Raw genomic sequence first — 25,168 nt, 5'->3', positions numbered from 1 at the left:
TGCTAAGGCAGAAAACTGCCTGAACCTGGGAGGTGGAGGTTGCAGTGAGCCAAGATGGCACCGCTGTACTCCTGTACTCCAGCCTGGGTGACAGAGTGAGACTCTAAAAAAAAAAAAAAAAAAACCCAACAACTTTGCTGGGATATTGATGGGAATTATGTTAAATCTATTCTTTCATCAGCATTTTATAATTTTCAGCACGCAGATCCTGTACATTTTGTTAGATGTAAATATTTCACATTCTTTGGAGCAATTGTAAATGGTTCTGTGTTTTTAATTTCTGCTTCCACATATTTATTGTTAGTATGTTTAAAGCTGTTCTCAGTGGAAGAAGGAGAAATGTACTCTTCAGTGAAGTAAACTTGTTTAGTGGTTTCCCCTTCACCTGCTGGGCAGGTAACAATCTATTTATCTTAACATTCAAGTACATCCACAATCTGCCTCTGTATCTCTTAAATTTGACCTCATACCTAATTGCTACATACCATTTTTTTTTGAGATGGAGTTTCACTCCTGTTGCCCAGGCTGGAGTGCAATGCTGCAATCTCGGTTCACCACAACCTCCACCTCCTGGGTTCAAGCGTTTCTCCTGCCTCAGCCACCCTAGCAGCTGGGATTACAGGTGTGTGCTCCCATGACCTGCTAATTTTGTATTTTTGGTAGAGACAGGGTTTCACCATGCTGGTCAGGCTGGTCTCGAATCTGGAACGCAGGTGATCTGCCCGTGTTGAACTCTCAAAGTGCTGGGATTACAGACGTGAGTCACTGCGCCTGGGCTTAAATATGAATTTCTACTGCTACTGGAAGGGTTTACTCTTCTCTTACCTGAGTACACCTTACTTGATATTCATTCCACCTCCATGTCTTGGCTCATTGCCATTTGCCCTCTGGAATCATCCCTCCACTGGCTTCTTCACTGCAAATTAAATCTTAACTATCCTTCAAGGATAAGGTCAAAACTCTTCACAAGGTGCCTTCCCCGATAATCCCACCCAAACCCGTTTCTCAGTTCTTTTGCCAATGAAATAAAAGTGCTTTAGGCAGGGTGCATCGCTCCTTTTCTCCCCCGACTCTTTTAACCAATATTGTACATCACTCAATCATTGATTTTGCTTTTAATTAACTTTAATCTGTGTCTTGTTTCCAGAAATAGATGAAATATCCTGAGAGGCTTCCATGATAGCTATGATGTCACCACATGCATACATTACACAAATTTAATTGTAATAAGGAGGAAAGGGGAGAAAGATTTCAAGCCATGTCAGTTAAAGCAAGGTTACTGGAACTATGGCATGCAAAGGGGATACCATCAATTATCATGAATCTTTTCTCCAGGCAAGATCCATGCTCTGTACCACTAGTAAAAGGACTATCTTCTCCTTCCTTCCTAAAAATCCCAACACCTCCAACAAAGGTCAACAGTTAGTAGATTTTTAGGGGTTTCCTGGTAGAGCACAAATCCCAAGGAAGCTGCAGTAACACCTCCTGGCCACCAGAGGACAGGAAGCAGTGGGAGAGATTTGCTTCCCCTAGCAGAAGTCTTCAGGAGGCCACAGGCACCGGCTCAAAGTTGCTTCTGCATTGTGGCCTTCAGGCTTTACCTACTGCCAGAGGTGCTGGCAATGCCTCCCATCTTCAAACGGACTTTTCTCCCTCCTATAAAAGACAGAGCCTTACCTGGCAACACTAACCTTCAATGATTACCAATCATAAGGAATGCCCTTTAGTTGCAGGATTTAAAGGCAGAAAAGTAGCAAAAGGGGTGTATTATCTTTCTAACCCACCCAAACCCCTTCTCAGTTCTTTTGCCAATGAAAAAAAGTGCTTTAGTCAGGGTGCATATGGATATCCCACAACGGTGTCTTTAGGGGCCAGTGTCCCAATCAGGCACATTGCAAACGGAATATTTTAGGAGTTAGATTATTCCTACACAGAAATTCTGGCTCATGGAGCAGTTCACTCGCAGGGTGCTTTTCCGTCATTAATCACATCTTTGTTATGTGATATCCACGTGAGTACTTCTTGGTAGAATCAGCTTCATGCTTAAATGCTCAAAGAACATTGAAATAAAGCTCCCATTGTCCTATTCAGTAATTCCAAGTCCTGGTTTGTCACCACCTCAGGTCTCTCGCTTTCCAAAGTGCATAATGTCATCTAAAAAAAAAAAGCGATTTTAATGAATTCAAATAATAAAATGCATGAGGTATGTGGAGTTAAATCAACAAGGGTTTTGTACCTCTCACAAGGTAGTGAAACCTTGGTCTGATTTAAAGATGTTTCTGTGCTGCTTCCTGTAGAAAACATTTTTAAAGAGAATCTAGGCTCCTTATCCTCATATTTGCAAATACAGGCAAAGTAAAGTAATTTAGGAATATTTACGTGGGGGTTTTCAACCATAAACATATAGATAGCTGAAAGCCTGTCAACAGTAGTGTGATTTTTCTTGAAATACCTGTAACTTCTCTACTGAGAGACGGCAGAGCTTTGCCTTTTGCATTCCTCAGACTTTTTAGAGAGCGATTCTAATTCTCTCAAATCAGTGTTTGCGTTTTTTGACGTTGGTGAGGCAGCTGCAAACAGCTCAAGAAGGAGGGAAAGGGTCTGTGTCTGGGTGAGGGGAAAACCCTCCGATACCTGTTGAAGCGCAGCGCTAGAGGCGGACACCCTGGCCCGGGGGTCGGGGCAGCGGGCGCGCGGGCGCGGGAGAAGGAGGAGGAGGAAGGAGAGGAGGGGGAGGAGGTCTCGGGGCCGCCTCCTCCGGCAGCTCCGGCTCCTCCCAGCGGCGCCCGCGGAACCTGCCTCAGAGTCGCCGGACACTGGAAGGGAACATGACCTGACCCCTCCCCAAGCGGCCGGAACGAGGCGCGGAGCCGCGCTCCCAGCTCTGGTGTCCGCGGGATGGGCGGGCAGGCGGGCGCGCGGCCCCGCCCGGCGCCCACCGCCCTGCCCTCGCCTGTCTCCTCCTTTCCCCGGGGCTCCGCTGAGTTCATTCACTGGGATTGGTTTCAAGTGACGCCATCTCTTTATTTTTAAACCAATGACCTCATCCGCGCTTGAAGTTTCCTGACCAGCGACTCTTTCTCTTTCCCCCAACCCCCCACCCCACCACCCCCCCTCGCCTTTCCCCCTCTTTCTATGTATCACTGTTTGGGGGACTTTAATCAGTTTTTTAAACGATTATTGCCACCTCTCACTCCCCCCCAACCCCCGCTTTCACCACGCGGCCCCCCACCTTTACCTCCCTAAGTTCTTCATCCCTTTCGACATTTTTTTTGAAGGCTGACTGGGGGAGGGTGGAAGAGAAAGAGTGAAGAAAAGTTGCGAGCGTCTCCTCTCTTCTTAAGCCTCCCGCCCCCACCCACCCCTCAGAGAAGGAGAAGATAATATAGTGAAAAGAAGAGGAGGAGGAGAGCGACGGGACGGGACGCGAGCGGGAGCGCAGCCGCCCTCTCGGCTCCGCGGCGGCGCCTCTCAAGCCCGGGAGGCGAGGGGGGCCCGAGGGGAGACGCCGTGACAACTTTCGTTTCCCTCTGAGGGAATTGGGAGGTCGGCGGCCCCAAAAGTAAGTGGCCTCGGCATGCCGCGCGGGGTGTGCATGCGGGAGGGTACGGGGCCCGGGGCGCCCTCCCGCCCGGCCGCATGGACGCTCCGCGGCGCGTCCCGACTCCCGGTCCCGGGCGCCGTGCTCTTGCCCCGCCGGCTCTGCCTTCCCGGGCGTACCGGCCACCCTTTCGGGAGGCGGCGTGGGGGCGACCACGGCCGGGGGCCGCAGGAGCGTTTGAAGCGGGGGTGTAGGCCTGGCCCGGGGCCGGCCCGAGCGGGAAGGGGGCGTGCGGCCGGGCGCGGGGTCGCAGTGGGTGCGCCCCCAGCCGCTGCGCGGCGAGCGGGCTCGGACCGGGCCCCTCCGAGAGGAGCGACCGCCGCGGGACGCGGCACCTTCGCGGGCGAAGCTGTTCACTTCCAGGCGCGACTGTTACACAACACGCCTGCCAAGTGGGGCCCCGGCCTGACTGTTCCCATTATCCCCAATTCGCCTTTGGTGTTAGCAGCGAGGCCACCTGGGTGGTGACGGTGCTGCTTTCTTCAATCAACCAACCAAAAAAGCCCTTAATTTTCCGACAGGGGATGAGTCTTGGTGTTGGGGGGCCCGACGCCTAGTGACTTACATTAGCTGCAAAACGTGAGAAATAAAAAAGCCCAGGGTCTGTATATCACGTGTAGTTTCGTGTAATGAAACACCACAGAGGGAAATATTTTCAGATGCTGGGTTTATTTCCTAAAGAATACCGGTAGTGAACCAGAGGAAATACAAGTAGATCTGAAAATGAATGGATACTGCAAAATCCTAAAGAAGTTTAGGAAACATCAACTGCAAGGATTCTTGGCGTTTTGAAGTCGTGTGTCTCAGATTGAAGAAAGCACACCTCTAACCAGCCTGTGATGAATAAGGTGTGGACGAAAAAAACCTGTTGCATAATCTCATTTGCCGTGGGGTTTGCTGTGCCGTCCCCTTGAACCAAAGGGAAGTGAGTTAAGATGCAGGGTTTTAAAACTGAAGTTTTTATTTACCCAGTGCTCTGGCTGCCACTTCTGTTTTAAAAGATTATAAGTAAACACTCTGCTCGTACAAGTGAACCAAACCTATCAAACCAGGTTAGAAAATGACCAGGTATGTTTCTCTCTTCTTTCTTTTCCGTGTGTGTGTGTGTGTGTGTGTGTGTGTGTGTGTGTGTGAGAGAGAGAGAGAGAGAGAGAGAGAGAAATTTACCATCTGAGCAAAAGCTTAGGACTAGTGTTTGGGAAACTGAGACAGACTGTCAGAAAAATGCCTCTTTATGCCACTCACCTCATGGGGCTGATGGAGAAACCACGTAAAGGACAACCGTTTCATTAGGATTTATGCTGTTAAAACTCCATCAAGAAAAGGGCTTGTTAAAGTTAAGGTAAATTTTTAAGAGAAAAGATTTCGTACCAATTGTACTAATTACTCTTTAATTACTTACTTTTCCTTGAGAAACTCATATATTGGTGGATACCACTTGGGAGGCTCGTGGAGTCTATTTGGTGAAGGCAGCAGCTTGGAGAAGTAAAATGAAAAATAGAATGTATGGCTTTGTGTAGGGATTTTAGTAAAAATGTGAGTAGGCACCGTGAAAGGTTGTTTTTTAAAATTGTGGAATTTACTGAGTTTGAAGACAACGTGGAAAGTTGCATTAAATTGTTTTTTAAATTTTGCTAACATTTACTATCTTACGTAAAAATATGGGCTAAATAACACCAGCCCAATAGTTGGATTTTAGGTAAAATAATTTTTGCACTTATCAAAATTCTACATGGAGGAAAAATTAGAAATGAGCTTATTTTGAATTCTGTTAATATGGTGAATATTGTATTGAAAATAACTTGGTTCAGGTACTATAAATGCACATTCAGATATAAAAAAATGTGTAAACTGTGGTAATTAATTTTTTTTAGTATTAACCTCTGCTGTATCAGCAACTCAAAGTAAAATATCTCATTTGGCTGAAAATTATACTTATTTTACTTGGGTGTTTCACATAGTGCCTGATTATGGAGGGGGCTAGGAACAGAACTGCAGAATTATCCAGTTTTGCTCCTTTTTCAATTTAGAACGTCCTTGTTCTTTGGTTCAGTTTGGTGAATGTGAGTGCCTATGAAATAAAAATAGTCATGTAAAATTGGGTGTTAGAGTCTCTTGGGCCAAAAGCTTAATGGCAGTTAACTGAGGAGGCAGCAAAAGAGGAGATCCTGTTACTCCAGTTCTTTTATGTTTTCCTATATATTTAAAAATTATTTGTGGGGTACTTGAGAGTGGAAGTGAGGCTGAGATGGGGTGGAGAGTAGGTATGTGTGAAGGTTGCAAAGTTTAGGTTGAGGTCAGGAGAAGAGGCAGGATTTATGTGTGAGTTTGTTTTGATGCTATTTTCTGTAAATACCTGCATTGGGAATTTAATTTAATACAGTTTTTAGCATGTGGGATTAATATATTCATGAAGCAGACTTACATAGCTCTCCAGTATTAAATTTTTTTCAATTTTCAGCTAATCCTAAAATTCTACTAAATACAATTTGCTAGAATTACCAGTGTTATAATTTATCCTAGAACTCCAAGTTTTCCTAGACAGAAAGAGTTTTCTAACTTGTGTTACCTGACCTAAAAATTTCACTGAACATTCGGTGTTTTTAAAATGCGTTGAGTTCTCAAGCAAAAGGTACTTTAGTTTGAAGAAGTAAATTAATACAGGGTGAACTAATTTGTATCAGAATCCCAAGAAAACAAGCAGATAACTTAGAGGAAACAAAACAGATTTTATGCCAGATTTCAACAGAGGAAAGGAACTAGTTAAAAAGATTTCGAAGGAAAAACCATAGTTGATGCTTGATTGACTTCAAAAGAAATTTACTGATCAAATTTTAAAACAGATATTCACCATCATAAAAGAAAATGGATGTTGGCTTAAACAAAAACATAATTAGGAAAATAAGTCTTGCCCAAAGCTACATATGATAAATTCCAAAGCCAGATGTCAATTTTTTCCTGATTGTCTTGTGTTGTAGACAATCTGTTATTTGTATGCATTTCATTATCCTTGATGATTAAGGGTTGGCTGTGTGAAGAGAGGTTTATAAAGGTTGGCTGAATTTAAAGAAGCAGGCTCAGATTTTAAGAAGAGGCGCTTCTCATACACAGATGGATTGAGATGGGGAGTTAGAATTTTAACTCAAGTAAATAACCGTAGGAAACGGTGGCTCAAAAGAAGGATGTAAGACAGATATGCGACAGGTACAAAGAAATAATAAAAGCTTGCTAGGGATATGATCAGTAAGGAAGAGAATGGAATACATCTTGGCATGAAGAGAAAGGAATAAATGGGAAAATGCCCTCAACCTCAGCAACAAGAGAGAGTAATGAAACTTCACGCCCTTCTTGATTGGGGTTAGAAACATCATTATAGTTGTTGCCAAAAAGTCACAAGATTTTTTATTACATTAAAAAATGTAGGCCAGGCATGGTGGCTTACTCCTATAATGTCAGCACTTTGAGAGACTGAGGCAGGAGGATCACTTGAGCCTGGGTGTTGAGACCAGCCTGGGCAACATAGACCTTGTCTCCATAGAAAATCAAAAAAGTAACCAGGTGTGGTAGTACACTGCTGTGTTCTCAGCTACTCGGGAGGCTGAAGTGGGAGGATCTCTTGAGCCCAGGAGGTCAAGGCTGCAGTGAAGTATGATTGCACCACTGCACACCAGCCTGGGCAACAGAGCAAGACCCTATCTCCAAAAAAAAAAAAGAAAAATTTAATCTTGAGAGAGAGTGATGGATACATTGTGTGCATTAATTATATGAGAACATCAAATTTAAAATTCTCAGAAATAAAAATAAAGAGGGATTCACTGTAATATCATGGCCCATTTTTTTTGAGTTATTTGGAAGGGAGGGATACATGATAAAAAATTGAAATTATTATTATTTTTTGAGATGAGTCTTGTTGTCCAGGCTGGAGTGCAGTGGCATGATCTCAGTTCACCGCAACCTCTCTGCCTCCCAGATTCAAGCGATTCTCCTACCTTGGCCTCCTGAGTAGCTGGGATTACAGGTGTATGCCGCCACACCCGGCTAATTTTGTATTTTTAGTAGAGATGGGGTTTCTCCATGTTGGTCAGGCTGGTCTCCAACTTCTGACCTCAGGTGATCCACCCACCTCAGCCTCCCAAAGTGCTGGGATTACAGGCCTGAGCCACCATGCCTGACTAAAAAACTGAAATTATTAACTGAATTTCTGGAAACTACCAATATAAATCAAGCAAAACATTTGTCAACAGTATACTATTTACATGTGCTGAGATGGATGCCAAAAGTTGGGGACATTGGTCCATGTTCTTAGGGAGAACAGGATTATAAGAATTTCAGGGGAGATACATATGCAGATGAAAGGAACTAGTTAATAGGATTTCACAGGAAAAACCATAGTTCATGCTTGATTGGCTTTAAAAGAAATTTTAAATACAATTTAAAAGAAATTTTAAAGAATTTGGCACTTGCCAAATTCAAGTACAAAAGAGAAAAAGGGCTGGAGGAGGTAATCTTCATAGAGATAATAGAATTTGACCCTGGCCTTAAAGATTGGTTAACATGTGTATGGAGAGAAGGAAGTGGGGGAGGTCAAAGGCCGAAGCTATTCACCCATCTCATTCAACAAATTACCAAGTGGTAGACCCTGGCTATACAGTGGAAAATAAGAGAAAGTTTTTGCCCGTATAACTTATATTCTAGTGGGAGAAGACAGGACAGTAAACAAGAAAAGACAATAACAAGTAAACAGTACATTAAAAAAGTGATGTCAAATAGTGGTAAATAGTGAAGATAATGATCAGTGTCAATCACATTTATTCTGTGAATCACCTCCTTTGCCTTTGATAGTCTAATGAATAGTGTTCATGTTACAACTTTTTAATATTCATGTGCAGTCCAAACGAATTTGAATAGAAATCTACACATTAACTTTAACCAGCTTTTTTAAAAAGAAATGTGAATTAAAGAAAAAAAAAACCTATGTGACTTTTTTTTAGGTCAAGGCGTGGAAATTTAGATTTTTTTTTAATGCCTCATTAAGTTATCCACAGTTCTTTTGCTGCCATTTGCTAAGAATCTCATGTTTTTTACAATGAGATTAATATGATTGTTTACTGTTCGGTTAGGGTTTTCATGTATTGGGATATATTCTTAGGTTAGACTCTCTGTTAGGAAAAATAGTAACAATAGTTTCATAAAGTGAAGCTAAATTTCAAAGATAGTTTGTTTTGTATGAAAACTACAATATTTCAGACAATAATATATACGGACAATAAACTGGCTTAATTACAAATAGACAAAATAGGGTAAGGGATGACACCTGTTCAGCTCTTGTCCCTGTGGCATATTTTTTCCTGTATTTCTATAAATAGTAAAAACCTGAAGCAAAAATGTTCCAAAGTGGGGAAGTCTTGATTTTCCTGTAGTTATTTGACTGCCAGATTTGTTTTGTTATTGTTTAGAAGATGTCCTTCATAGTAGTCAACTAAAAACTGATATTAGGAGCTATTTCATGTGTTAGGGCACATTTTGTTCTTCTCAAGCATTCTTTAAGAAATATGTGCCCTTCTTCACTCTTTCTGTAGTTTTAAACTTAATTGTTTTAAGAGATGAGGTCTCTCTCTGTCACCCAGGCTGAACAGCAATAGAGCGATCATAGCTCACCGTAGTCTGAAACTCCTGGGCTCAAGCAGTCCTCTCGCCTCAGCCTCCCAAGTAGCTGAGACTACGGGTGCCTGCCACCACACCCGGCTAATTATTATTATTATTTATTTTTAATAGAGATGGGGCCTTGCTTTGTTGCCCAGGCTGGTCTCAAACTCCTGGCTTCAAGCAGTCCTCCTGCCTTAGTCTCCCAAAGTGCAAGGATTACAGGCATGAGCCACTGTGACAAGCAAAACTTTTTTATAGGTGAAATTAAGGTAAAGGATTTTAAAAAGGGTTGATATTAAATGTATCTACAGAACCAAATCCCTCAAGGATTATTCTGTATGCACCTAACAAATTTTCATCTGCAATATACTTGAGATAAACCTATGGGAAACAATTTTAAAACAAGGTAGGAAATTCTTTAGTGCTCTCTTGATTTCCTCCTACACTAAATGCTTAATTTATTTTATTTTATTTTGTTTTGAGACAGGATCTTGCTCTGTTGCCCAAGCTGGAGTGCAGCGGTATAATCATAGCTCACTACAGCCTGGACCTCCTTGGTTCAAGGGATTCTCCCACCTCAGCCTCCCAAACAGCTGGGATTATAAGCATGTGCAACCACACCCAGCTATTTTTTATTTTTTGTGGAGACAGGGTCTTGCTGTGTTGCCCAGCTGGTCTTGAACTGCTCAAGCCATCCTCCCACCTCAGCCTCCCAAAGCATTGGGATTACAGATGTGAGCCACCATGCCTGGCCTTAATTTAGAAAAGAATTACAGCTATAAATGCTGTGGGTTTGTGGTATGTGTGATAAAAGTTATCCTGACTTGCACTCCTCAAAAATATTTGGGAAAGACAGAATTCAGTTTGTTTTAATGTCTGTGTAATGTGTGGTTGGGCAAATTGCATTTATAGAAAAAAGATAAATTATAATGGTATGGCAAGACAATTAATAATATAGCCATTATTTCTCTTAAATGGGGAAAGATGTGTAGAGAGGTATATGCTACTTATGGTGTACGTTGTATACTAATTTTTTAAATACACAATTTATATCCTAGGATAGTGCCCAGTAGAGTAGGCTTTTGAAAATGTATGCCTAATGAATCAGTTCTTAACAATTGTTGCTTTTTATAGCAGTTCCATTATATCTCTAGCTTAGAGCACTGTTTTTTGAGCTTTCAGTTGCAACTTGAAAGGTGTTAACTTGCAGTCTTGGGCAGGGTCTCTTGTTTGAGCCATATGCTCACTCTAGAACTCGTGACCTCACCTCCAGCTTTGACCCTGCCGCTGACCTGACTTCCTCCTTTCCAAAACCTTTTTCTGCTCATAGTATATCCAGTTACCTTTTTTTGCTCATGGTGTAACAGCTCCTTCCTTCTCTGAGCAGCTGAGCTGTGTCCTCTTTGGATCACTTCTCAGAATACTAAGGTATATGTATCACCATGCTGGCTTATTTTGTAGTGAGTTTATTTTTTGTTGTTGCTTGGTTTTTTTGTGTGTGTTGTTGTTTGATTGGTAGAGAAGCAAATTCCTGGGGAAGATAGTTCTTGACTGGTTTTGTAAACTGTACATAGTATATGAAACATGGTATTATTTCCACTTCCTTCCTAGCTTTACTTAAATATCTTGGATTCACTTGAAAAAGAATTGGTAAGAATGATAGTTTGATAATACAACCAACCAAAAACTAACAAAAACTTTTTTTTTTCAGACAATCGGGAAACTTGAAAATGGAATATATATTAGGTGATATTTAATAGTTATAACCATAATGTTTTCATCTATAATAGTGGTATTGTGGTTATGTTAAAATATTCTCATGTGTTAAAAATACATATGGATGTACTTATAGGCAAAATAAAGTGATGCCTAATATTTGTTTTAAAAAACTTCAGGCTAGGCACAAACAGAAGTGGGAAATGAATAAAAGAGTATTGGTAACTTTGAAAATTGTTGAAGCTGGGTAATGGGTATGTTGGGGTTTTTTATTTTCTGTACATTTGTGTATATTTGGAAATGTCCCTTATAATGAGTTAAAATATATAACCAGTTATAACTGTAGGAGGGAGGAAATTTAATGCAATAAAATTGTGTTGTTGGGCTGGGTGTGATGGTTCATTCTTGTGATCCCAGCACTTTGGGAGGCTGAGGTGGGAGGATTGCTTGAGGCCAGGAGTTTGAGACCAGCCTGGGTAGCATGGTGAGACTGCATCTCTGCAAAAATAAAATTATATGCGTGGACATTTGAGCTAATTGGCTAATTGAAAGTCTGCACTTGGCTTTTTTTTTTTTTTGAGACCAAGTCTTACTCTGTAACCCAGACTGGAGTGCAGTGGCACGATCTTGGATCACTGCAACCTCCGTCTCTGGGGTTCAGACTATTCTCCTGCCTCAGCCTCCCAAGTAGCTGGGATTACAGGCGTGTGCCACCATACCCAGCTAATTTTCATATTTTTAGTAGAGATGTGGTTTCACCATGGTGGCCAGGCTGGTCTTGAACTCCTGACTTCAAGTAATCCGTCTGCCTTGGCCTCTCAAAGTGCTAGGATTACAGGTGTGATCCTCTGCTCCCAGCCTGCACTTGGCATTTTCTGTAAGTTCTGTTTTTGGTAATAAAATTTTAAGAATAAGGAAAATTTCATAGACACATCATAAGAGGCCAGGAACGGTGGCTCATGCCTGTAATCCTAGCACATGGGGAGGCTGAGGTGGGCGAATCACTTGAGGCCGGGAGTTCAAGACCAGCCTGGGCAGCACTGTGAATCCCTGTCTTCACAAAAAATACAAAAAATTAGCTGGGTGTGCACACCTGTAGTCCTAGCCACTCAAGGGGCTGAGGTGGGAGGATCACCTGAGCCCAGCAGGTCAAGGCTGCAGTGAGCCATGTTAACTCCAGTGCACTCCAGCCTGGGCAACAATGTGAGACCTTTTTTCAAAAACAAAAGAACAAAACACATAAGAAGTGTTTAAAATGTTTAACTTTGAGATCTTGTAATAATAATGTACCTTGTAGTTTATAAATTGCTTTTACATATTTTGTCTCTTTTATCCTTAGAAGACTTGAGTTATTCATTTTACAGGTGAGGAAACTAAGGCCTAGAACAAGTAAGAAGTAGTGCTAGAATTGGAGCCAAGATCTTCTGATTCATAATGATTTGCTGCATCCATCACCCCATCATCTACATTAGGTATTTCTCCTAATGCTATCTCTCCCTAGCCCCGCACCCCACAACAGGCCCTGGTGTGTGATGTTCCCCTCCCTGTGTCCATCATGTGTTCTTATTGTTCCAACTCCCACTTACGAGTGAGAACATGCGGTTTTTGGTTTTCTGTTCCTGTGTGTTACTTTGCTGAGAATGATGGGTGAAACTGGCTTTTTAAAAAGTGATAGGCAGTGAAGAATATACAAGTACATATTTTATTAGCTGTCAGAGTGATAGAAACATCACCACATACCATGTATCTTCAACTCACTGTTGTCCACTCATCAGAGAATGAAAGCGAAAAAGACTTCATTTTCATTAACATCTTCATATTATCAAAAATAGTTTTATAGATCCCTTGAAAGTTTCCCTCCTGATCTCTGGATCACACTTGGAAAACTGCTGGTGTAAACTAGTACCATGTGCTGACATCTTTTCAGAGCAGTCTGATACACACTTTTTTTTTTTTTTTTTTTTTTTTTTGAGATGGCGCCTTGCTCTGTCACCCAGGCTGGAGTGAAGTGGCACGATCTTGGCTCACTGCAACCTCCGCCTCCTGGTTTCAAGCGATTCTCCCACTTCAGTCTCCCAAGTAGCTGGGATTACAGAAACCCTCCATCATGCCCAGCTAATTTTTATATTTTTATAGAGATGGGGTGTCACCATGTTGGCCAGGCTGGTCTTGAACTCCTGACCTCAGGGGATCCACCCACCTCAGCCTCCCAAAGTGCTGGGATTACAGGCGTGAGCTACCGTGAGCTACCGTGTAATCCCAAAATACTGGGATTACAGTAGCGTGAGCTACTGATACACACAACTAAATCAGTAAAGTAACATTTCCATCTTAGATGATGAATTTGTCAGGGAGAGGGGACTATAGTAGTGTGTAGGATGAGCCATGTGGCCCAGAGCCCATTGTGGGTAGAAGGTCATATAACATCAGAGAGAGTGGTGGATAAAGGGTAGACAGAAGGGAAGAGTCAGTAACATAAAAAAGTGAAAATTTTCTCTTCCTATTTTTTTTTTAATAAAAAAGCACTGTGCCCACATATATACACACATATCTGTTCATACTTATTTATATTTGTATTCAAAATCTGGGGTACTGCGTCATTTTTTTTTCTTGAATGACAGAACGGGCGAGATAGTAACATACTTGAGAGGAGAATGGACTGCTCTTGGCAGTCATTTATTTCATCCAACTGGGGAGACTGTTGACTTTTTTTTTTCTTTTCTTTTGGGAAAACTAAGGGATGGCAGAAGATAAATGAAAGAAGAAATGGTAAGAGAAGAGTGAACAGAGTAGGCAATCCTGGGAATAGCTACAGGCAAATGAGGCTATGGACAGGCAGTGGAGCTAAGCATTGGAGGGCACGGAGGAAGACTGCAGGATCAACTGGGCTTACCAGTGTGCTGACCTGGAAGAATGGGGCTGGGGAAGTGCAGAGGTGGGTGCAACAGGAGTCATGGAGATGCACATATATTTGAAAGATTTCCATCAAAACACAGTTAAAATAACTGTACTAGATAGTCTGCCTTGTAGTGACTTATCAGTATTCCATTTCTGTTGGTATAAATTGTGTATTGAGTTATACAGGTGAAAGCAGCAGTGCCACTTTTTCAGTCATCTTGATGACTGGGTTGCATCTCTAATAACAGTGTTGACGGCAAAGAAGGCAAAAGCTAAAATTAGGTTTTAACTTTTGGGCAGTTACTCATATTTCATTAAAAATGAAAGACTAATTGTATTTTTGTTTTAATAGACAAAGGTATACATATGTGTGTATTATCTGTCATCAAAATACTCTCAGTGCAATGTTCTGAGGAAATGCCCGGGTATTTCATTAAAATACCTCTAGCAATCCCAACTGAAAAACAAACTCAAGTGAATTTTGTGGTAAATGAATGGCTTGTGTGATTTCAGATGCATCCAGTGACTGTCTCATTATATAATGTAGTTAATGTGTTGTTAATTCACAGAGATACAGTTATAATGGGGGTAGGGTGGGGATTTCAAAGTCAGGTGTTAGGGAATATGGTATCCACTTGCTAGGAAAAAGTAGTTTTATTGAAGTTTTAAGTGATGGTGAAATCAGTGGAGATTTTTATAGAAATGACTTTAATTCACCCATTAAAATGAGCACATTGGTTTTTAAATCTAATAGGCATTTTTCTGGGCAAAAAATATATTATTTAGCCAATAGTGTCCTTGTCATCAGCATGAATAAGTATTTACTTAGTGACTTCTATGAGTGAGGCATTAGAAGGGATGCAGTGAAGATGCATGTGGCCTTGGTCATCAGAAGCTTATACTTGTTTTTAGCATCTCTTTATATATTACTATTCATAGTTTAAACAAAACATGATAAAAGACTCATTTTTTTTGCCCTAGGGGTTTTCCAACTTGGGCTCCATCACCCTATCTCTGCTTTTCCTAGGCTGAGGGATAAACTCATGACTAGAAGTGGAGGACAATCCACCTAAATCCCCTCTCATCATTTTCCCTTTTCTCCACGATTGCAGACCTGCCCTGCTTACTCTAAGAGCAATATGTTAGCTGGCTGCTTCTGTAGGATGGTTTGGGAGAAGGAAGACAGTATCCGGGAGTAGTTCTTGGCACCTTTAGATTATGAAAGATTGGGAGGAACATAGCAAGAAAAAGTAAGATCTGTTGCAAAAATTTTTCATTTTTAAAAAATTGCAGTAAAAAGAGAAACACTTAACAATTTTACCATCTTAATTATTTTTATTTTTTGAGCCATCTCAGCTCACTGCAACCTCCGCCTCCCAGGTTCAAGTGATTCTCCTGCCTCAGCCTCGCGAATAGCTGCGATTACAGGCACTTGCCACCACACCCGGCTAATTTTTGTATTTTTGGTAGAGATGGGGTTTCGCCATGTTGGCCAGGCTGGTCTCAAACTCCTGAACTCAGGTGATCCATTCACCTCGGCGTCCCAGACTGTTAGGATTACAGGTGTGAGCCACTGTGCCCGGCCTGTTAATTGTTTGAGAGACATAGAGCAAACAGAACCACCAGTCCAAATTCAGTGAATTTTTATTTCTGTTAAGATCAGCTATATTTTCTTTTTTTTTGTTTTTTTTTTTTTTTTTTTTTTGAGGCGAAGTTTCGCTCGTTACCCAGGCTGGAGTGCAATGGCGCGATCACGGCTCACCGCAACCTCCGCCTCCTGGGTTCAGGCAATTCTCCTGCCTCAGCCTCCTGAGTAGCTGGGATTACAGGCACGCGCCACCATGCCCAGCTAATTTTTTGTATTAGTAGAGACGGGGTTTCACCATGTTGACCAGAACGGTCTCGATCTCTTGACCTCGTGATCCACCCGTCTCGGCCTCCCAAAGTGCTGGGATTACAGGCTTGAGCCACCGCGCCCGGCCTAAGATCAGCTATATTTTCATGCCAGGTTTAAAGAAATATTTCTCAACTGATTGATTTATTCCTTGTCCATGGCTCTCATATAGACTGATAATGATAGTAATTAAAGGTATGAAATAATGTGATTGTGGTTGAGGTTTAAGGGTATTGCTAAGATACAATTATTTTTAGGTTTCAAGTATTTGATATTATTAATTTTTTGTGTCTTATAGATAGTATCTGACAGGCAGTCTTTAGGGAGCTTATTTTAGTTAAGGAGTTACATATTATTGTCATATTGGTACCATGACTTAAAATGGTCTCATGCTGACAGTACTGTAGGAGGAATAAAGTAAACAAGCAATATCCATTAAACCAAATGGGAATGGGTGAGCAATATGTAGGGTGACTCAGAATGCGTGAGGTGTTGATAGTGCTTACTCTAGAACACAGCCTGTCTATCTAGTGTTGTCTTTGTGCTTGACCGTCTGTGACATCTATATCGCTTCTGGACTGTTGCCAGGTCTTGATGGAACATTATCAGTTCCTTCTTACAAAACACTAAAAACACCTGGGTGTGTGAATAGAGGAGGTAATGCAGGGACTGAGGCAGCTTCAGAGAACTACGTTGTAGAAAGTTGCCATAATGTTCAGAGCCACCGTCGTTCGTTCATTCTTAACCTCGGTTATACAGTAACTCAAGGATTGGAGTGTATTTGGTAGCACTATGACGTTTCATGGCAAAATATTATCTAGGCCCTTTGGGGCTACTTATCACCATTCATCCCTCTGAGCATAGGCTGGTCATTTAATTGTGAATAAACACAACCACCAAACACAGGAAAAGTAAAAAGATAAAACTAACCTATGGGTGATCATTAGTAGACCAGAATTCATTAACGTAATCATTATCCAAAGGGTATAGAATTTACCTCCAAATGATAGCATTTCATAGATTTATAATACTGCATAAAGAACTATCAAGTGTTTTCATTATTTATCCTTTTATTTTGCATGGGAAATATAACTTATTTTTATACTGTAATTTCATTTAGGTTTCTGAAAGTATACAGTGTTATTACATCAGTATCATTTATAACAAGTTCTTTCTCCATTCAGATACTTCAGAATCCACATGTTAAATATTAGATTGGTACATTATGGCTCTAGAACTGTGATTTGGTTACCATTTCTCTTACCTACTTTGTATTTGGTGGGGAAAGATTTGCCAGGAAATGAGACAGAAGGTGTCATAGTTTTGGCTAGATCGTAGCTTATAGGATATCATTAGACTTTATCCACGTACTCTCTCATCTGTTTTTAGGGTAACTTAAGATTTGATCAGGATTTGTTTTTAAATTTTTTTGGAGTGATGGAAATGTTCTGCATCTTGGTAGTGGTGATGGTTACATTACGATGTACATTTGGTCAAAACTCATAGAACTGTACACCAAAAGCATTAATCTTACTTTATGTAAGTTAAAAAATAATACTTTAAAAATAAATCAGGCCAGGCGCGGTGGCTCAAGCTTGTAATCCCAGCACTTTGGGAGGCCGAGGCGGGTGGATCACGAGGTCAAGAGATCGAGACCATCCTGGTCAACAAGGTGAAACCCCGTCTCTACTAAAAATACAAAAAATTAGCTGGGTGTGGTGGCACGTGCCTGTAATCCCAGCTACTCAGGAGGCTGAGGCAGGAGAATTGCCTGAACCCAAGAGGCGGAGGTTGCGGGTGAGCTGAGATCGCGCCATTGCACTCCAGCCTGGGTAACGAGAGCGAAACTCCGTCTCAATAAATGTAGTGGCCGGGCATGATGGCTCACGCTTGTAATCCTAGCACTTTGGGAGGCTGAGGCAGGTGGATCACCTGAGGTCAGGAGTTTGAGACTAGCGTGGCCAACATAGTGAGACCTTGTCTCTACTTAAATAAATAAATAAATAAGCAAGCAAGCAAGCTGGGCATGGTGGCAGGTGCCTGTAGTCCCAGCTACTCAGGAGGCTGAGGCAGGAGAATCGCTTGAACCTGGGAGGCAGAGGTTTGCCGTGAGCCAAGATCAGCACCACTGCACTCCATCCAGCCTGAGACCCTGTCTCAGAATAAAATAAAAATAAATTTAATAAGATTACTGGATGTGAGGTTATTATACAAAACTTGTATTTCTATATAATAGTAAAAATCAGAGAATGAAATTTTTAGAAAGATATTTATAGTAGCATCAAAAAATTATCAAATGTCAGGAGTAAATCTAAGAAAGATACCTGAAACTTTTACAGAAGTTTATATATGTGGATTCTAAAATTCATATGGCAGTGCAAATGGCAAGAATAGCCAAGGTAATATTAAGGAAGAACCAAGTTGTAGGATTCACACTATTGAATATACAGTGGGGAATAAACAAATAGATCAGTGGAACAGAATAGAGTTCCAAGTCAGACCCACATATATGTAGATACTTAATTTATGATTAAAATGGCATTTCACAGCAATGTGGAAAGAAGGACCTTTCAATAAATGATTCTATATCAATTGCGTATCTATATGGAAAAAAGAAAACTAATTTTGGTTCTCGCTTCCCATCATTTATAAAAATAAAGTTAATTGTAGATCTCAGTATGAAAGGTTTAAAAAAATAAAGCTTCTAGAAGTATTCAGCCACATTAGTCATCAAAATATGCTGAATGAAACCATAGTGAATTACCACTACACACTGACCAGAGTAGCTAAAATTGAGAAACAAACAAAAACTTGAAAATAGCAGTATCAACATGGATGTAGAGCAGTTGGAACCCTCATATATGGATTCTGGAATTATAAATTGGTATAACTGGAAAACTGGTTGTATCTGTTATACTAAAGTATTACATACTTACCATGCCCCTAACCTAGCAAATCCACTTCTAGGTGTATACCCAACAGCAATGCGTACTTATGCTTACCAAAAGACATGTACAAGAATGTTCATAGCAGTACGATTCCTAATGACTCCAAGCTGGAAAATTACATGTCCATCAGTGGAAGCATAGATAAATACATTGTTGTATATTCAGTGAGATATTATGTAGAAGTGAACATGAAAAAACTCTTGCTACTTACAACAACATGGATATGAACATAATTTTGTACAAAATAGTTCAGACACAAAAGAGCTCAAAAATAGGCAAAACTCATCTATGGTATAAGAAGTCAGGATTGTGGTTACCTTTGGGGAGAGAGATTAGTAATAGGAAGACATATGAAGCCAACTTCTGGAGTACAGGTGGATTTCTATTTCTTGATCAGGATGGTGGTTACATGAGAGTGTTAACCTTTTGAGCTGTACATTCATGATTTGTATGCTTATTAGCATATATTTTATACTTAAATTTTTAAGAAATTTATTTTAAATGCTTCAAGTTAACCATAGGAGTAAATGGCATACAAGATTGTAGTAGGTTTTTTTTTTTTTTGCATTAGTAAAGCTTGTATTATCAATGCTGTAAGGGAGAAAATTATTTGTATTACAAATACAAATAACTAGCTCCATAAATAAATAGAACAGGCTTAGCTTCTTTCTTAACCAAATCCAAACATTCCTAGGCTTCTTGAGTTTTTTATTGGTTTCGTTTCTAGGGATAAGCCATTCTTTTTTTCTCTTCACAAAAAAATATATTTCTGGAAGTCATTCTATATCAGATAGACATCTTTCTTTTTACATGTCCATATAGTATACCATACTACATTGATATAATAATATATTTAGCCAATATATCACTCATTAACTTTGAAGTTTTTTCTTTTCACAGTTATAAACATGTTACAGGGAAAAATATTTCATATTTTTTTTTACATATTATTTACATATTCTACTTGGGCAGGTATTTATGATAAAGACAAATTATTGGAAGTAGAATTTCTGGATCTCAGATTATGTGTGTTTTATTTACTTTTAATTTTTTTGTTTGAAAATAATTTTAAATTTACAGAAAAAAGAACAGCATCAGCTATTACCAGTTTTCCCCCTTTGCTTTATTACTTGCTCTCTTCATATTTATACATGATATATTTTTCTGAACCATTTGAGAATAAGTTGCACACATCATGGCCCATTATCCCCAAGCACATCAGCAGGTCTCCAAAGAACAAGGACAGTCTCCTACCCACAGTACAGTTGTCAACCCCAGTAAACCTGACATTGATTTAATACTTCTAACCAGCCCACACATGTATTTCAGTCCTGTAAGTTGACCCAACAACATTCTTCATAGCATTGTGCTGTCTAGTACAGTCTTAGTTTGTTTGGGTTGCTATAACAAGTAACCTTAGACTGGGTGACTTATAAATAACAAATTGACTTCTTACAGTTCTGAAGGCTGAAAGTCTGAGATCGGAGTGTCAGCATGGTCTGATTCTGGTGAGGGCCCTCTTCTGGGTTGCAGACTACCAAATTTTCATCGTATACCCAAGAAAGAGAGCTCTCTTGGGTTTTTTTTTTTTTTTTTTTTTTTTTGAGACGGAGTTTCGCTCTTGTTACCCAGGCTGGAGTGCAATGGCGCGATCTCGGCTCACCGCAATCTCCTCCTCCTGGGTTCAGGCAATTCTCCTGCCTCAGCCTCCTGAGTAGCTGGGATTACAGGCACGCGCCACCATGCCCAGCTAATTTTTGTATTTTTAGTAGAGACGGGGTTTCACCATGTTGACCAGGATGGTCTCGATCTCTTGACCTCGTGATCCACCCGCCTCGGCCTCCCAAAGTGCTGGGATTACAGGCTTGAGCCACCGTGCCCGGCCTCTCTTGGGTTTTTTAAATAACAGCATGAATCCCAGTCATGAAGGCTCCACCTTATGACCTAATTACCGTCTAAAGCCCCCACCTTCAGATACTATCACAGTGGAATTAGGGTTTTAATTTAAGATTTAGTGGGGGGCCAGGCACGGTAGCTCACACCTTTAATCCCAGCACTTTGGGAGGCTGAAGTGGGTGGATCAGGAAGTCAGGTGATCGAGACCATCCTGACCAACTTGGAAAAAGCCCGTCTCTACTAAAAATACAAAAATTAGCCTGGCATGGTGGCACACACCTGTAATTTCAGCTACTCAGGAGGCTGAGGCAGGAGAATTGCTTGAACCTGGGAGGTGGAGGTTGCCGAGATTGCGCCACTGCGCTCCAGCCTGGCGACAGTGAGACTCCGTCTGAAAAAAAAAGAATTTAGTGGGGACACAAATATTTGATCTTGCATACAGGGTCCAGTTGAGGATCATGTTCTACATTTACTTGTCGTGTGTGTTTTTCATTTCTTTACATCTGGAGTAGTGACTTGGCTTGTCTGCCCTTTTTAAAAATGTCAATTTGTGGAGATACAATTCGTGTACCATAAAATTTACCAGTTAAAAAAAGTTGAGATATAATTTGATTCATAAAATTCATCTTTGAAATTGTGCAATACAGTGGTTTTTAGTATATTCACAGTTGTGCAGTAGTCACTACTATCTAATTCCAAGACATTTTCATCACCCCCAAAACAAACCCTATACATATTAGCAGTCATACTTCATTCCCCAATCCTCCCAGCCCGTGGCAACCATTGATTTACTTCCTGTCCCTATGCATTTGCCCTTTCTGGGTATTTCATATAAATGGATTCATATAATATGTGGCTTTTTATACCTAGTTTCTTTCCCTTACCGTACTGTTTTCAGGGTTCCCCCGTTACTGTAGCTGGTATCAGTATTAATTCATTTTTATGGCTAATAATATTCCACAGTATGGATATGCTACATTTTGTTTGTCCATTCATTTTTTGGCTATTTATAAATAAAGCCACTGTGAACATTCTCATACAAGTTTTTGTTGGTATATTTTCTTTTTTCTTAAATTATTATTTTAAATTCAGGGGGTATATGTGCAGGTTTGTTACGTGTGTACATTTTCAGTGCTCTTGTATTTACATTTTAATCTGGGTTTTATATCTCACTTTACAGAATTGTTTTCACTGTTATTTCTCTCTAGGGTTTGGGGTGGAACACATGTAGACAGAGAAACAGTTGTTAGGAAGACATAGACCTGGTAGTTTGTTACTCTGAAGTGGGCTGTCAGCTGAAAAGCTTGAAGACCATGGGTCTAGACAGACAGTTCATTCCAACTACAGCTGTCATAGATTGACCAACTCCTGAGAATTTATGCCATTTGGCTACCTTATGGGCCTTCCAATAAGATAGACTAATTTTAATAAGAGTTTCTTATTTTTCCTCCTAAATGCTTTGTGGGAGATACTGTTGGGTGGAAATAATGTCAGTGCAATCTTGTCAAGGCCTATACCTCTTTTGTTCTTCTCTTCATGTTTGTATTTGTGTGGGGCAGGGAACTGTGTGTACCTGGGGTACAAGGGAAGATGAGTTGTCTTCCCCTCTTCCTTTCCTTCTAACTCAGTGCCATAATGAGAATTGGCAACTGGCCAGGTGCAGTGGCTCATGCCTGTAATCCCAGGACTTTGGGAAACTGAGGTAACTGGATTGCTTGAGTCCAGGAGTTCGAGACCAGCCTGAGCAATATGGTGAAACTCCAGCTCTATTAAAAATATGGAAATTAGTAAGGTGTGATGATGCACACATGTAGTCCCAGCTGCTGGAGAGGCTGAGGTGGGAGGATCACCTGAACCTGCGAGGTTGAGGCTGCAGTGAGCAATGATCAGCACTACTGTACTCCAGCCTGGGCAATCGAAGTGAGACCTTGCTAAAAAAAAAAAAAAAATCAGCAACTGTCTGCCTCCTGGAGAAAGATGAATCTGTCCTAAGTGGCTCCTGGCAGGAAGCAGCCAACCTTCAGTGACCAGCTGACAGGAAGTTGCCCAGAATTATTAGAAGTTTGCCAGCTAGTAGTTTCCCTACTCCCCTCAAACTTCTCTTGGCTAGAGGTTATTTGTGAATACAAAGAGATTGCGTAGCACCCTAAGGAGTTGGCGTAGGAGAGCATCCAGAATAAATATATAGGTGAGATTGACCACCTCCTCACCTCTGCTGTTGACTTCTAGACGTCACCACTAGAAATTCTTTCTCTCCCACTCTTGCTGCGTGATCTCACTGAGCCTTACAGATATGTTATGAAGTTGCTTTAAAGTTGTGTCCTCCAAAAGTTCCATGAGCAAAAAGCCTTGCACAATATAGATACTCAAAAACTGTTGTGTAAGTGAATGAAGCACAAGTTAGACCCACTATACAAGGGAAATAGCTGAATGAGCATTTTCTAATTTAGTGTTTCTTGTATGTTAATATGTTATGAATAAAAACTCCTGACTGGTGGCCGGGCATAGTGGCTCACACCTGTAATCCCAGCACTTTGGGAGGCTGAGGTGGGCGGATCACAAGGTCAAGAGAACGAGACCATCCTGGTCAACATGGTGAAACCCTGTCTCTACTAAAAATACAAAAATTAGCTGGGCGTGGTGGCGTGTGCCTGTAGTCCCAGCTACTCGGGAGGCTGAGGCAGGAGAATCCCTTGAACCCAGGAGGCAGAGGTTGCGCTGAGCCGAGATCGCGCCTTTGCACTCTAGCCTGGGCAACAAGAGCAAAACTCCGTCTCAAAAAAAAAAAAAACCTCCTGACTGGTTAAAGACCATCTTTAAAAATTTTATTTATTTATATTATATATTTTAAGACAGGGTCTTACTCTGTCGCCCAGGCTGGAGTGCAGTGTCAGTCATAGCTCACTGCAACCTCTGTCTCCTGGGCTCAAGCTCCCCAGTGGCCTTATGGCAACCTCTATCTCCCAGGCTCAGCTTCCCCTATAGCGGGGACTACAGGCACCTATCAGCCTATCAGCATGCCTGACCGAAATTTTTTTTTTTTTTTAATAGAAGTGGAGTCTCAGTATGTTGCCTAGGCTGGTCTCAAACTCCTGGCTTCTTCAATTTTTTTTTTTTTTGAGACAGTCTTGGTCTGTCATCTAGGCCAGAGTGCAGTGGTGCAATCTTGGCTCACTGCAACCTCCGCCTCTCGAGTTAAAACAATTCTACCTCAGCCTCCTGAGTATCTGGGACTATGCTACCATACCTGGCTAATTTTTTTTGTATGTTTTTAGTAGACAAGGTTTCACCACGTTGGTCAGGCTGGCCTTGAACTCCTGACCTCAAATGATCCTCCCGCCTCGGTCTCCCAAAGTGCTAGGATTACAGGCATGAGCCACCACACCCAGCATTTTTTTTTTTTTTTTTTTTAAATAATTGTTGGCCCAACCTTGAGAAGAGTGGTGACGTTCTTTATTTAATGTAATACAGGTTGTTTGGCTGGAGGCCCAAAGCTTGGTTTCCGTCATCATCTTACTTAAGTGAAGTTTTACAGGATTGGATTAGAGGGGAATTCTAAAGGACTATATGCCCTTGTAATGGTGATTAGCCCTTAGTAATGGGAAATTCCTGGGTGGAGATATTTATTTAACTTGCTTTCATAAGCAGGTGAACACTGAGCTCTCCTCCCAAGCTTTAACAATCTTTTCTTGACACATCTACATCTAAAAATTTGTAGATTTTTAAGAAGAAAGATTCTAAACTAGATTGCTTCACTCATAAACTTTGTTTTATTAAACCCTAATTGGGTTCTGTGCCCCAGCATATCCTTGTGGTCTTTTGTTGGGTATCTTAAGTGAATTATTGTGCTCCCTTATTATTATTCAAATTAGAGGCTGTGACATTGAAGAACTGGATCTCTTACCTAATAAAATATTCATAATTCCAAATTTTCAACATATAGAACATCTCAAGTAATAGATTAATCACAGTGTTATATGTGTCACCAGATTTCTCCTCTGCTCCCTTTTAAACTGCCTTCCAAGTGGCCTGTCCTTTGTGATACTTCTTTAGGAGAGGGTGAAGAATCCACCTCTGCTTCTTTGTGTGAAAGATACTGATGCCTGGACCCATTCCTCAGAGATTCTGATTTATTGTTCTGGAGAACGTCAGGATATTTAAGAGCTCCCAGATGATTTTAATGTGTAACCAAGGTTCAGAGCTACTCTGTTAGCCAAAATGCTCCTCCATTTAATCATGTACTGAGTTGTTCCCTTTTTAGCAAATGTTAGAATTTACAGTAGGTGGGAGGATCACCTGAGTGTTTATTACATGTTTTATTACATACTTTAATTATCTTACTGTATTTTCATGGTGACCCAGTGATGTCAACAAGCGTTTCCTTCCAGGATTTCTCCTCCTTCACTAGTGTCCTGCAGGGGGGCTGTTGGCTCACCATTTGATTTTCTACTTCATGCCTGGGATTTCATCTGTAAATTCATGGCAGGCTGGCATTTTGGTGAGCCCAACTCTCCACAGCCACACACATCAAGTGTTTAAAAGGGTGCATTATTTCTCCTCTTTTGAAAT

The 25,168-nt window shown here is 41.0% G+C and overlaps 1 protein-coding gene across 6 annotated transcripts in view; it reads left to right on the top strand.

Moving 5' to 3' along the window:
- The first annotated feature begins 2,802 nt into the window (after window positions 1-2,802).
- DUSP16 (dual specificity phosphatase 16) overlaps window positions 2,803-25,168 on the top strand; it is a 90,713-nt gene continuing 68,347 nt past the window's right edge. The window contains exons 1-2 of one of the 6 annotated variants that reach the window (XM_064377685.1): window positions 3,132-3,562; window positions 12,303-12,435. The gene's annotated coding sequence lies outside the window, so the exon portion shown is untranslated. Of the gene's footprint in view, window positions 3,563-4,055; window positions 4,670-4,695; window positions 4,944-12,196; window positions 12,436-25,168 lie in introns of those variants that run through there. The other 5 variants (XM_012447638.3, XM_064377687.1, XM_064377688.1 and 2 more) reach the window with 5 other exon arrangements.

The sequence above is a fragment of the Aotus nancymaae genome, unplaced genomic scaffold, assembly GCF_030222135.1.
Source record: "Aotus nancymaae isolate 86718 unplaced genomic scaffold, 86718_ANA_hifiasm-v0.15.2.pri h1tg000016l, whole genome shotgun sequence".
Lineage (NCBI taxonomy): Eukaryota > Metazoa > Chordata > Mammalia > Primates > Aotidae > Aotus > Aotus nancymaae.
This window is presented reverse-complemented; position numbering and strand designations above follow the sequence as displayed.